The sequence below is a fragment of the Felis catus genome, chromosome B2 (assembly GCF_018350175.1).
Source record: "Felis catus isolate Fca126 chromosome B2, F.catus_Fca126_mat1.0, whole genome shotgun sequence".
Taxonomy (NCBI): Eukaryota; Metazoa; Chordata; class Mammalia; order Carnivora; family Felidae; genus Felis; species Felis catus.
In genome coordinates, this window is record NC_058372.1 from 121,068,322 (window position 1) to 121,081,055 (window position 12,734).

The 12,734-nt window shown below is 42.3% G+C and overlaps 1 long non-coding RNA gene across 1 annotated transcript; it reads right to left on the reverse strand.

Moving 5' to 3' along the window:
* Positions 1-9,561: 9,561 nt before the first annotated feature.
* Positions 9,562-12,287, reverse strand: LOC109500217. The gene is made up of 2 exons (XR_002157863.3): positions 11,944-12,287; positions 9,562-11,272 (listed from the first exon to the last, which is right to left on the reverse strand). It is a non-coding gene; the product is annotated as an uncharacterized LOC109500217 (long non-coding RNA).
* Positions 12,288-12,734: the final 447 nt, after the last annotated feature.

Here is a 12,734-nt window from a genome sequence, read left to right on the forward strand (position 1 = left end):
TCCCACTTGGCAATTTCTTCAGCTGGATTTCAGTGCTGTGGTTTTAAAGCCGGCTGCTCTGACCTCGGCCGATTGGTTTAGTCATGATGGTTTCCTAGACGAGGACTACACCTAGTAGAGTAACAGGTAAGATATTTCCAGGATAAACAACATTGTAGTGGAAAACACTAACTGGAGTGAATGGGCCCCGGCTTCTTGAATTTGGAACTCTACTCGGTTCAAATTCACCAAGTGGGTATTATCTTTCCACCGCGTTTGACCCCAGGAGGTCCCATAGTTATAGTTCAGAGAAAGCTGAACACAGTAATGAATATTCCCATTATAATCCAAGTGAGTCAGCTGCAGAGTCTGGGGGACAGGAGGCAGGAGGAAGAAGTCTCTGCTTCACATAAACGTTCTGAAATTCAAGATCTTTCCACCTTGCAGAGGGGTTGGGAAAGACAGTCCACAGGTCAAATCCGGCCCAATTCTGGAAGCTAAGCCAGATTTTTACATTTTTAAAGGGTTAGAGAAGCGACGGCAGCACTAGAGACCTTATGTACCCGAGAAGCCTTAAGATATTCATCTCCTGCTTTACGGAAAAATTCGCTGACTCCTGATGTGAGCCTGCAAATTCCCTGGAGCTCGAAAAGTGCTTCCCTGGGACCCCCTGTAAGCAATCACTAGCGAGAAAAGAAGGTGGCTGCCGAGGATGTGGGGGAAGGTGTCAGAGCCAGGCCAGAGAAGGTATAGGCTCCTGGTGCCTGCATTCCACCGAACAGAACAAGATCACGTGGTCTGCGGTTACCTGCAGGGGAGGGTCAGAAATACAGCCCAGCTCTGGGCCTAGAAGGAAAAGGAATCTGGTTGCTGAAAATGCAGGTGTTACAAGGTGCACAAGGTAAACGAATGAAATAGGCGGTTGTTAAAGCGCTGGGGAGATGGCCAGAACACTTCAGACTGAGGTTATCGCGGTGATTTCCCAGGAGAGGTCAAACTATGACGGTCGGTCATCAAGAGGGTGGAAAAGGCAGGTAACTGGAATGAGATCATCAAAAGCACAAAGGTGGAAAGCGTAGGCTGGCCCAGGGAATCATATTTAACAGGGGAAGAGGCCCACAGGGAAGTTCTGACAAATATTCTTAGATTGTGCTCAGCTGGTAAAAAGGCCTTGAGGGTCAGACAGGCAATACGTGTGGATGATAACTCTTCAAAATCATTCAACCAGGGATTCTTTTCTCTGGGTTTTTATGCTATTTTTTTTTTTTTTTTAGGTTTTGCTCCCTGGCAGCCTTGTCTCCGAGTCTGGAAATGTCTGCATGTTGAGTCTCTTCATAGTTCTCTCTGGGCAGAGGCTACCTTCAGGAGATAGGAGTGTTAGAATTTCGAGATATGAAATCGAAATGAGAAAAATGGACTCATCTCTTTGGGAAAAAAAATCAAATTCGTAAATCGTACATTTACAAGAGTGTGGGATAACATTTAAACTCAGTCTAAAGAATAATAGTGATCACACCGGCACCCACTACCAGCATAGGTAATAATAGAACATTGCCAGTATTCTTTTAAGTTTATTTATTTATTTTGAGGCAGAGAGAGGGAGAGAGCACAAGCAAGGGAGGGGCAGAGGGAGAGGGAGGGAGAGAGAGAGAATCCCAAGCAAGCCCCGTGCTGTCAGCATGGAGCCCAATGCCGGCCTCGAACTCACAAACTGTGAGACCATGACCTGAGCCAACATCAAGAGTCAGTCACGTAACCAACCGAGCCACCCAGGTAACCCCTCTATTGAGGTTTACAAACAACCATCTGATCTTTTCCTACAGAAAGAGATATGAAAGTAGTTCTGAGAGAGGCAGAACATTTTACTTCTCCAACATTCCTTTACGTTTCTTTTCCTTTTTCCATTTCATGGGTAGGTTTCAATTCTGAATAATTAGCATGTGTTTGCCTCATGAGAACCACCTGAGTTGCAAAACCTCATTCTTAAGCTTCTCTGCTTAAAGCAATGAGTTCCATAAATTATACATCTGTTACTTGATATGCATTTTCCAATAGGTAGTCTAAAGCCATCCCACATGAATGCTCATTTTCACATTAAAGATAGAAGATGCCTGGGAGCCTGATTTTCTAGAGGGTTTTTTTTTTGTCCCCTCTTTTTAATTCCTTTTTTTCCCCCCAAGAGGAAAATACTCTTCTTTTGAAAATCTTATTTATTTCTGATGAGAAGCTTTATTTCTATCTTCAGAAACATCATTTTAGATTTGTGTCATCAGTTCAGCAAACTGCTGCTGAAAGTGATAAATAACTATCAAATTAAACTTGCAATTAAAGTTTACTAAAAATATAGGTTACTGTAATTTTGTTGGTGATAGAAGGACAGAAGTAGAAATGATTAATGATGATTACTAATTACGCAGCTGTGTTCAGAGCATAGAAGTCTATAGAACCACGGGTTTAACGCTAAATAAGGGCTTCCTCCTAGGAAAAACCTTTGTAGACAGGATCTAAATGCAGCTCATTTTAGTCAGTACTTAAACACCCCCAGCTCCTCCTATGGCTGAGCTTGACAAAAAAAAAAACCCAGAAAAATCGAGTGCTACAGTGACCATCTCAGCTCTCCTTCCTTTAGTTGTTGCTTTTGTGTTGACTGTTAGGTCTGGGTTTAACACACTGCCATCGATGTGAGAAATTATTAGGTATTAGTAATGGTGAAAATAGGATTGTCTTGCGAAAACTCTGACTTCTCTCTTTCCTGAATCTTGGGTGACCTGTCTGGTATTTCAAATGAAAAATGGCTTATGGATGAGGCTAATGGAAATCGCTATAGAAGCAAATCACTACATAGTTAACTTATAAACCAACGACCCGCAGTCTGATCACTTCATCTGTAACCTTAAAATAAGAAAACTTACAAATGAGGTAGCCCTCAAAAACATTTTTTAGCCATATACTTTTTAATTTTTTTAAAATTATATATATATGTATATATTTAATGTTTATTTCTTTTTGACAGAGAGAGACAGAGCATGAGTGGGGGAGGGGCAGAGAGAGGGAGACACAGAATCCGAAGCAGGCTCCAGGCTCTGAGCTGTCAGCACAGAACCCGACGCGCGGCTCGAACTCATGGATCAAGAGATCATGACCTGAACCAAAGTCGGACGCTTAACCAACTGAGCCACCCAGGTGCCCTACCGTATACTTTTTTGTTTAAATTAGCATAAAAAAAAAAAAACATTTCCCCCTTTTTTTCTCCACTGCTGTAGAAAAATCACTATTTTAGGAAACACAGTTTTACAAATAAAACAGCAGAGATCTATGGAGGTTATGTGAAATTGTAAAATTGCAAATCTAATTCTCTTACATCCCAGTAATGTATTACTTTCAGTACCCAATATACGAGCGAAAACAAACAAAAAACAAACAAACAAACAAAAGAAAGAGAGAGAGAGAGAGAGAGAGAGAAATGGGGAAATAAAAAGAAGATAAAGGGAGAGAAAAAGAGGGAGTGAGAAAAGAACCAGAGGGATAGAAGAAGATATTTTTGCTTTTATGAATGTGAAACAGAGGATACTGGCCGGGGAAGAAAATGATAATAGTGGTAAGAAGAGAAGAATATGAAACTATGGAAACATTCGTCGCCTATTCAACATAGCTATTGAGACCACAACACTCTAGTTGTAAATTTGCAGGTATTTAACCTGACGGTTGAATGAGGGTGATGCATACACCTTGCCTTCAGAGGTGGCTTGGTGTGATAGAAAATAGATAGAAAAAAAGACAGGTGCCTCTGTTGGAATCTAGTTCCACCACGGAAGTGCAGAGTGACCTTGGCCACGTTGCATAACTTGTTTACTCTTCTTTCCTCCTGTGAGAAATGGTGACAGAATATCCATCCACCCTACCCACCTCTCATCGGCGTTATCTGAAGACCTGATGAGATCATGTTTGTGTAAAAGCTCTTTGAAGCTGTAAAGCACCAAAGTAACATAGAATGTGTGACCACAAGTAGACTGCTGTTCCTGTGCCTGGCAGTCCAAAGTCAAACACAAAAGGAAATGGAAGACATGGGTTACACCATTCTTTTTAAAAATTTTTTTTTGAACTTTTAAAAAATAATTTTAATGCTTATCTATTTTTGAGAGAGAGAGAGAGACAGACAGAGAGAGAGTGGGGGAGGGACAGAGAGATAGAGAGAGAGACAGACTCTGAAGCAGGCTCCAGGCTCCGAGCTGTCAGCACAGAGCCCCATGAAGGGCTCAAACCCATGAATCCGTAAGATCATGACCTGAGCCGAAGTGGGATGCTCAACTGACTGAGCCACCCAGGCAACTCTGGGTTACACCATTTCTCAGAAAAATGCAGCTTATCCATAGCCGGATGCATAAGACCACCTCTGAGATTATCTGAGGGCTTAATATTAAGCAACAGAGTTTAAGCAATTTTATTTTAATCTCATAATCGTAAAAATCTATAGCTTTTCTTTCTTTCTTTCTTTCTTTCTTTCTTTCTTTCTTTCTTTCTTTCTTTCTTTCTTTCTTTCTTTTTTGACAAAGTGGTTCAAAGAAGCATGGGGGGAAGGAAGTTGGGTATTCACTTCTGCAAAGTGCTCTCAGGGGACCTCTGTCATTTGGCTCCCAGTGACAAAGCACTGGGAGACGCCTGCAGGGGACAAAGTTCAGGAAGGGCCTGCATCTGCCTCCCCTGCCTTGTCCTGCGTGATGCAGAGCACATTGCAGAGCTGGAGAAAGAGCATCAGCCAACAGAGAGAGAGAGAGAGAGAGAGAGAGAGAGAGAGAGAGAAATGCACCTGACAGCTCTCTTGTGACAACCAGCCCAGCGCCTCATGTCAGAGCCGGCCAGTTAGTGGTGGCGGACGGGACTGATGACATTAGGACAAGAGCGACCGGGATCAGAACTGCTGACGTGCAGCCTCTGGCTTTTGACAGTAGCTGTGACTTCTGGGGCTCCAAAAAGGAAATAGACATTTGGAAACAAACATGACAAAAGTTTTTCCCCTTCAACTGCTCAGCATGTGGTACTGAATGTTGGAGAATCAAAAAAAAAAAAAAGAAAAAAAAGAATTTATTGCTTATTCTCTTAGGGCTCTTAGGGCTTATCAAGTGTTCTATCACATTTTTATAAAATACAGCCTTCGCCTAAAAGCTTTGTTTGCGCAAGGGTGTGTCCAGTCCACGGGTGGAAAATTTCCATAATTCTTTCCATTCTCTACTATGTTTCTCCCTCCTTCCTTTGTTCAGTTGTTCAGGGTCTCTGTCCATTGTGATCCTAACATGCTTTAATTGTAAGGATCAACTGTACTTGAGATTTTAAAGCATCAAGGACCAAAATGGTGGGGTAAAAAGGTTTGAATTCTTTTGGATAGGACCAAATATTTGCCCAAATATTTACCAAATGTCTACACAAAGAGAAAATGTGACTCTTTTCTTACTTATTCAAACACCCAAGTGTATTTGTTAAATAAATATTCAGCCAATACTATGTCAAAGACACCACATATCTTTTTTTTTAATCCTTCAATTCAGCAAATTAGCCAGGATGACCCCATCATGTCACTACAATGGTGGCATTGTTTGTGCACTTAATATCATTCCCACTTGTGGTCTTCCCCGATTCCTGTGTCTGAGGCAGGTGTTGAGAGTTAATTGTGTGATGGAAACTTTTAGAAGTGTCAGCACTAGTGGGTGGACGAATATCCTCACCAAGAATTCATAAATTGGCTTGAGATAAGGAAGGACGATTTGAAACCCCTCTTTCCCTTTGTCTCATGTGCACTGTCCTTTCCTTTAGCTGTTCTCTGTTGTGAATTCTGTCCTGTAATTCCCTGCAAACTTATCACGTCCCACACACTCACACACACACACTCTTTCCTTGCACAGAGCAATCATCTCACCATTTTCTGAGAGAAAAGCATAGATTCATATGGTAAGAGGCAAGAGTTGATGTCAGCGCTCTCTTGGACTATAGACTTCAGAAACAAGAGAAAGAGTGCTGTCTGCACAAGAACACTTCCACAGATTGGGGCAGTCAATTCTCTCCTCTTCCAGGAAGAGAGTCCATTCTGAAACCACAATGGTCATTCACCAGCGCCACGATAAGCATCATTCCAGGCAGCTTTGGAGAGCAAATTCTGAGACTTTCTTTTCATTAAAATGCAAAAGCATATTACAACTGCATTGGCCTGCAGCACACTTTTTAACTTAAAAGCAAATTCTAATTCTTTGAAGACAAAACATTAAAAAAAAAAACAACTCAAACCTAAGCAAACTTTAGTCTCTCCGGAAAAGTAATTGATAAATACATTCACACTGTGAGTATATTTTCGCATTGTTAAGCATTTATTTATTAAAAAATAATCTGTGTTTCTGAAAACAGCTCTCTTTTGATAATCTTCCCAGGGCCAGAACAGATATTCCATGAAATCAAGGCCTCGTAGGTAAAAGGAATCATTTTGTTAGATGAACTCTTCAGGAAAGAAGACCATGCCAGGATCTTTTCCTTTATCTTTTCTTTCTTCTCCCCCTTCTCCTCCTCCTCCTCCTCCTCCTCCTTCTTCTTCTTCTTCTTCTTCTTCTTCTTCTTCTTCTAGATTGGATTCTTTACCCCACAATGATCTACTATAATAATCTACTATAAATTGCATTTGTGGTGGCTTTGTAATGTGTCTGCTTGGCTAGGAGGAACTACATTTCCCAGAGTTCCTGGCTAAGGTGGGTTATAAAAAAGACTCTGATAGAAGGTGTGGGGAGTGGATGTCATGCAGCAGCCGTGTCTTGTCTCACCTCACTGGGATAAGGCAGTAACCTGGTTTACAACGGTTCTATCTTCCCCTGGATCCTCATTCAGCTTCTCGGGTTCCTGCACCCAGGGAGCAGGCAGGAGCAGTGGCTCCAGACACAATGATAAGACATATTTGCATGCTTGGGAATAGGAAATAAATCCCCTACAAATCAGGGGTCTGCAACGTCAGTGAAATGTCTAGGGGTCCAGTCTAAGGTTATGTTGAGGCGCCTCTTTCGACCTATTTACTGAGTGACCCAAAAAGTATCAACTGTGAGTAGGGCCCAGAACAAGAGAAAGCTCTACAAGAAGTCCAGACTGCTGTGCAAATAGTTGTGCCTCTTGGACCATATAATCCCGAAGATTCAATGGTTCTTGAAATGTCAGTGACAGGGAGGGATGCTGGTTAGGGCCTTTGTCAGACTCCAATAGGTGGATCAGAGAATAGATCTTGAGGATTTTGGAATAAAGCCCTACCATCCTCTGTGGACAACTATTATTCCTTTATGAAATAGCTTTTGTTTTGCTACTTAGTTTTGATAGAAGTTTGATGCTTAGCTATTGGTCACCAAGTGAACATGGGCATGACCTGAGCTGCTTATCACTAGGTATTGTCTGGTCCTCCAAGCCATAAAGTTGAACATGCATGGAAGCACTTCATTCTCAGATGGGAGAGACATTTATAAAATCAGCCTTGAGCAGAATCTAAAGGCATAAGTGTGCTGCATGAATCAGCAGCCCATCTACTCGTGGCCCCTACTACTGGTTGTCTTCTCTCTCTTAACCTGCACCTCTGACCTCTTGGGGAGCTCCTCGGTGATGGAGGAAGAAAAAAAAAAACTAAGGTCCAGGATGCACGTGAATCTGCACAATAGGCAGGTGTCACTTGTAAGCGGCCAGCTAAAAAGAAAATGTTCAGGTGTGCGTGACAGCCCCACTCTGGGATGGCCCTGAAGGGCGGTGGTGAAGGAAAACACTCCCAGTACTCCCAGAACTTTGAGCAGGCACCTGATTGTCCATTTTGCTTGGAAGGATACGTGGTCAGAAGTACGAGTCTACACTAATCCATGGGTCATGATTGAAAAGTTAGTGACAAGGAGATCTAGAGGAAAGATAGATTGACAGACCTATCCAAATGGCCATGGCGTGTGATGATATTTGTGTTCTACGTGAATGCTCACCAAAGGGAAACCTCAACAGAGGCATATTTAATAATCAGGTGGATAGGATGAGCCACTCCGTGGATATCTCCAGCAACTCTTGTCGTTGCCCAATTGGTTCATGAATAAAGTGGCCTTGGTGGCAAAGACGGAAGTTATACTTAGGCTCAGCAACATACACTTCTGTTTACCAAGGCCCATTTGGCTATGGCCACCACACAGTGCTCGGTCTGCTAACTGCAGAAGTCGACACTGAGCCCCTGACATGGCACCACGCCCAGCTACCAGTGAGCCACCTATTGGCAGGTTGATTAGATTATATCAGATTACCTCCCTCATGGAAAGGACATACTTTGTTCTTACTGGAATAGGTACTGACTCTGGACACAGATATGCCTTCCCCGCACACAGTGCTTCTGCCCAAGTGACTTATTTCACAACAAATGAAGCAGAACAAGGAAGGCTGTACTTTCTGGTGTGCAAGGAAGGCTTGCAGTTTATTGGTCTTACCACATCCCCCGTCATTCAGAAGAAGCTGGTTTGATGGACTGGTAGGGTGGCCTTTTGAAGACTCAGTTTTGGTCAGTTGTCTGGGATGCAGTGTGTTCTAAATCATCATCCAATATATATTTCTGCTTCTCCCATAGCCAGGATTCCTGGTCTGGAAGCAAAGGGTGGTTTGGGAAAGGTTCCTCTCACTGTTATCCCTAGTGACCCACCAAACTTTTGCTTCCCATCCTTATGATATTTGACTCTACTGGTCTAGAAGTCTTAGTTCCAAAGGAGGACCCAACAATGAGTCTGTTGAACTGGTGTGCACCTGGACACTTTGACTCGTGCCACTGGGCCAATAGGCAAGAAAGGGGGTGATTAAATGTGAGCTGCTTCTGCACAGAGGTCAGAGGCAGTATGTTTCCAATTTTAAAAGCCTTTAGGTGGTCTCTCAGTATCTCTATATCCTGTATGAAGCCACATCAACTCAATTAGCAGGGACACTAATAGCCCAGACCCTTCAGGAATGAAGATTTGGTTCGCACCACAACTAGCTGAAGTCTTTGCTGAAGACAAAGAGAATATGGAATGGGTGGTGGGAGGAAGCAGCTATAAATACCATCTATGATCACATGACCAGTTGTAGGTATAAGTACTGTAATAGTTATGAGTTTTTCTTCTTTATTTTGATATGACTATGTATACGAATATATATTATGAGTATTTGTGCATATATATATGTGTGTGTGTGTGTATATATATATATATATATGTTTAACCAGTTATTTTTGTGTTTATCCTTTCTCATCCCCTTATTATCTAATATGGGTTAATCTAATAGTTAACCTAAAATCTCAGTATGTAAGTTATAGGATAAAAAAGGAAAAGTGTGAATCAGCTAGAATCACACTAAGAATGAACATCACCTCAAGTCAAAAAAGAACTTTGGATCCTCTTCTGGGGCAAAGTTAATGTGTTTCTGGTTGGACTTGGGATAAATGTATCCGGCACAGACAGGCACGCTTGTGCACGCACGCACACACACACACACACACACACACACACATCCTAGTGTTTCTCCCGCTGTCATCGAACCCTGACCAGTACAGTATCTTGGTTGGATTTTAAAAGGTTGCATTCTTAAAAAAAACAGTTTTATTCAGATATAATTGACATAAAATAAACTGCACATATTTAAATTGCATATCTTGATAAGTTGTAACATATACATACACCTAGGAAACCATCACTATACTCAAGTGAGTAAAATATTCGTCACTGTCAAAATTCACTCCTTTCTCTTTCCAACCTCCCCTCTCTACCTCTCCTTGCCCACCTCCCCAGGTAACCACTGATGTGCTTTCTCTCAATCAAGATTAGTTTGCATTTTCTAGATTTTTATATAAATGGAGTCAGGCAGTATGTACTGTTTTTTTTTTTTGTCTGGTTTCTTTTGCGCAGCATAATTATTTCAAGATTCATCTGTGTTGTTATGTGTTCATTCTAAAATAGCTTCAAAGGTTAGGTTCTTAATGAAAGGATTTTAAGTACAGGTCAACCACAAGTATTTAGATGCAGTGTGGCTGGGCATAATTCAGAGAAACAGAAATCCAGGCAATCAGAGATGATATGCTGGGAGCCTGTCCTTACAGTGGAAGGATCTAGAGAAAGAGTCAGCAGTCCAGCCTCACCGTCAGGTGGATAGCATGAGCTTCTCTGGAAAGGGCTTTGAAAGGCTCGACTCTGTGTCAAACGGAAATTTTGGCCAGCGGAGTAGGGCTGGACTGCACCAGATCCAAAGGTTATCGAGGAGACTAGGGAGGGAATAGAACACCCGCTGAATTTTGAGTGTGGCGTCTTCTGAGAGCAACGCGGAATGACATCAGCCTGAATAAAGATGAGTCATTCTGTTCTTACCTTCCTTCAAGTACCATCAACATATGAATTCGGCAGCCCGTAGGCCCCTTTCACCTGGTTTTTCTCTAGCCCCACTTTCTCTCACAGATAAGCCAAGAGTGACAGATTGCTCCACGGGGTCCCATGAAGCCTCCAAATATGAGTCATGGAAAGCAACATAATGTAGCAGGCATTTGACTGAAAAGCAAGAGATCTTAATTTTACCCCAGATCTGCTTCTAACTTATTAGCGTGGGACTGTGAATAAATGAGATTCTCTCTCTAAGTCTCATTTCCTCAGCTGTAAACTGAAGGAGCTGGGCTATGTGATCTTGAAAAATCTATTTTATGCATCTAACAGTGAGATAATAAAGTCCTGGAGGATTAACAGGTATTGTCATGCCACGAACCACGTAGACGAGTCATTTGTAACTGTAGGCACTATAGCACGGCCAGCCAGCCACCTATCACCTGTCAATCTATCCATCCATCATCTACCCATCCAACAAATATCTAGTGAACACTAACATGTACAAGACATTGTGCTTGGCAATGGAGACAAGAAGATGAATATGATCTAGCTCCTGTTCTCAAGATGCTCACAGTTCGCTGAGAGAAAACAAATGTATACGTAATTAATTACAACATTTAATAATTTTAATAACCAATATCTTACAAACAAAGGTGGTGTCTTGGTAATACTTTGATCCTCAGAATCTTGGGTAGAATAGGAGGAGACTAATTGGGTTTTTTTGTTGAAGTAACTGAATACGAATACTTTTATGGCAAAGGCCCTTTCAGAAAGTACTCCATGAAGATACAGAAGGGAAAGATCATCAATGTCCATCTCAAGCGTTGACCTTGTAGGAAGCTTGCGGTCACCCTTTTCCTTGGCACGTCTTACTACCAGTTATATATCTCTTATATGTACTGATTACTGTAACAAACCTTTAGAAAGAGGAAGAGGAAAGAGAAGAAAATTTAATTCTACTCTCCGTGTAGCTAGACAGGTAGCCATCAATCTTCCCTATTGTGAACTTTCTTGGCAAAGGAAACATGATCTGGAATCGGCCACATTTAATTAATTCAATGTATTAACTTAGACTCTTAAATATAAACGTGATTCTTTTAAGCCTGAAGTTCAGCCTCATCAGACAAGTCTATATTTTTGAGGTTCGTGTCATACACTCTAGAACGCTTACTTAGCATCTAAGCTGTCCAGCGATGTTTGGTTTTAAGTCAATACCACTCTCCCTTGTTCTCTTCAATCTTGCCAGAAACAAACAGCCGTAGGTGAATTGATTTAAAAAGAAGGAACAGCTGACACCAACAGAGAACCTCTGACCATCACTTCTCCTTTTGGTTCTTAACTTGCACTGTTGGTGACACTCGCAAGTAAATAACACACGTATATTCTAATAGTTTAACCATTTAGCTCTTCAGCAGAACTGGCTGAAGATTACTCTTCCCTCTGACTTCCTCACAGCCGGTAATCTGGGTCATGTGACTGACTGACCACCACACCCCCCCCTACCACCACCTACCTCCGCTCCCTGACATGCCATCAGATCCCACCCAAAGGAGCCAGTCGTCCCCATGAAACAATGAGCAATTCTTACAAGACACAACTGGAGCTCTGTTACTGGGGCACAGGAAAGCTTGATAAGATCTCCCAGCCACAGCATTCTTTTGTGTCAGCAGACGCAAGTGGGATGTTCCTTCTGTAGCTCTTACAGAGCGAGAGGAAGCCGGCTGTGAAACACAATGTTCATTGAAATCGGCTTTCATCTGAGGAATCCCGTGGTGGCTCCTGCTTCATGATGTGCATTCTGTCTGCAGCTGAGCTCTCCTGATGCATTTCCGTTGTTTGTTCTGAGGGGAAGGCAGCACCTTTATGAGGCTCACTCTTTTACTAGGTAAAGGGCATCACATTGTGCTGGGCAAAGCATTCTGTGTCGGGATGTCTCCAGTGTGTCTGGAGCCTTGAAGGAACATTAAAAATAAAATAAAAAACAATCCAAGCCTCCGGCCACCCTGGCTCACTGATGAAGCACCGGCTACGTTAGGGGAGGAACACAAAGCCGCCCTGATGAACCTTGCAGCACGTGTGTGCTTAGTTCTTGAGGAGCAGGAAGTCTTTGTTGCTTTAGTTACTGCGGTGGGCACAATGCCACAGGCCACAAATGGTGGTACTTAACTGTAGGCCTAAGTGCTATGGGCCCAATAGATCTGCCCAGAAGCAAATTGGGCTCTATTAGCTATGCTGTTCGTTAAATTGAAGAGCAGTTCTGACTCTTAAAGGACAAACGTGGGGAGGAGGAAGCAATCCACAGTCAAATCATAGGTAAGACATCTCTCTATCTCATCGTGCTAGTTTCATAATTTAGCAATTCACTTTCTTTTCGGAGAA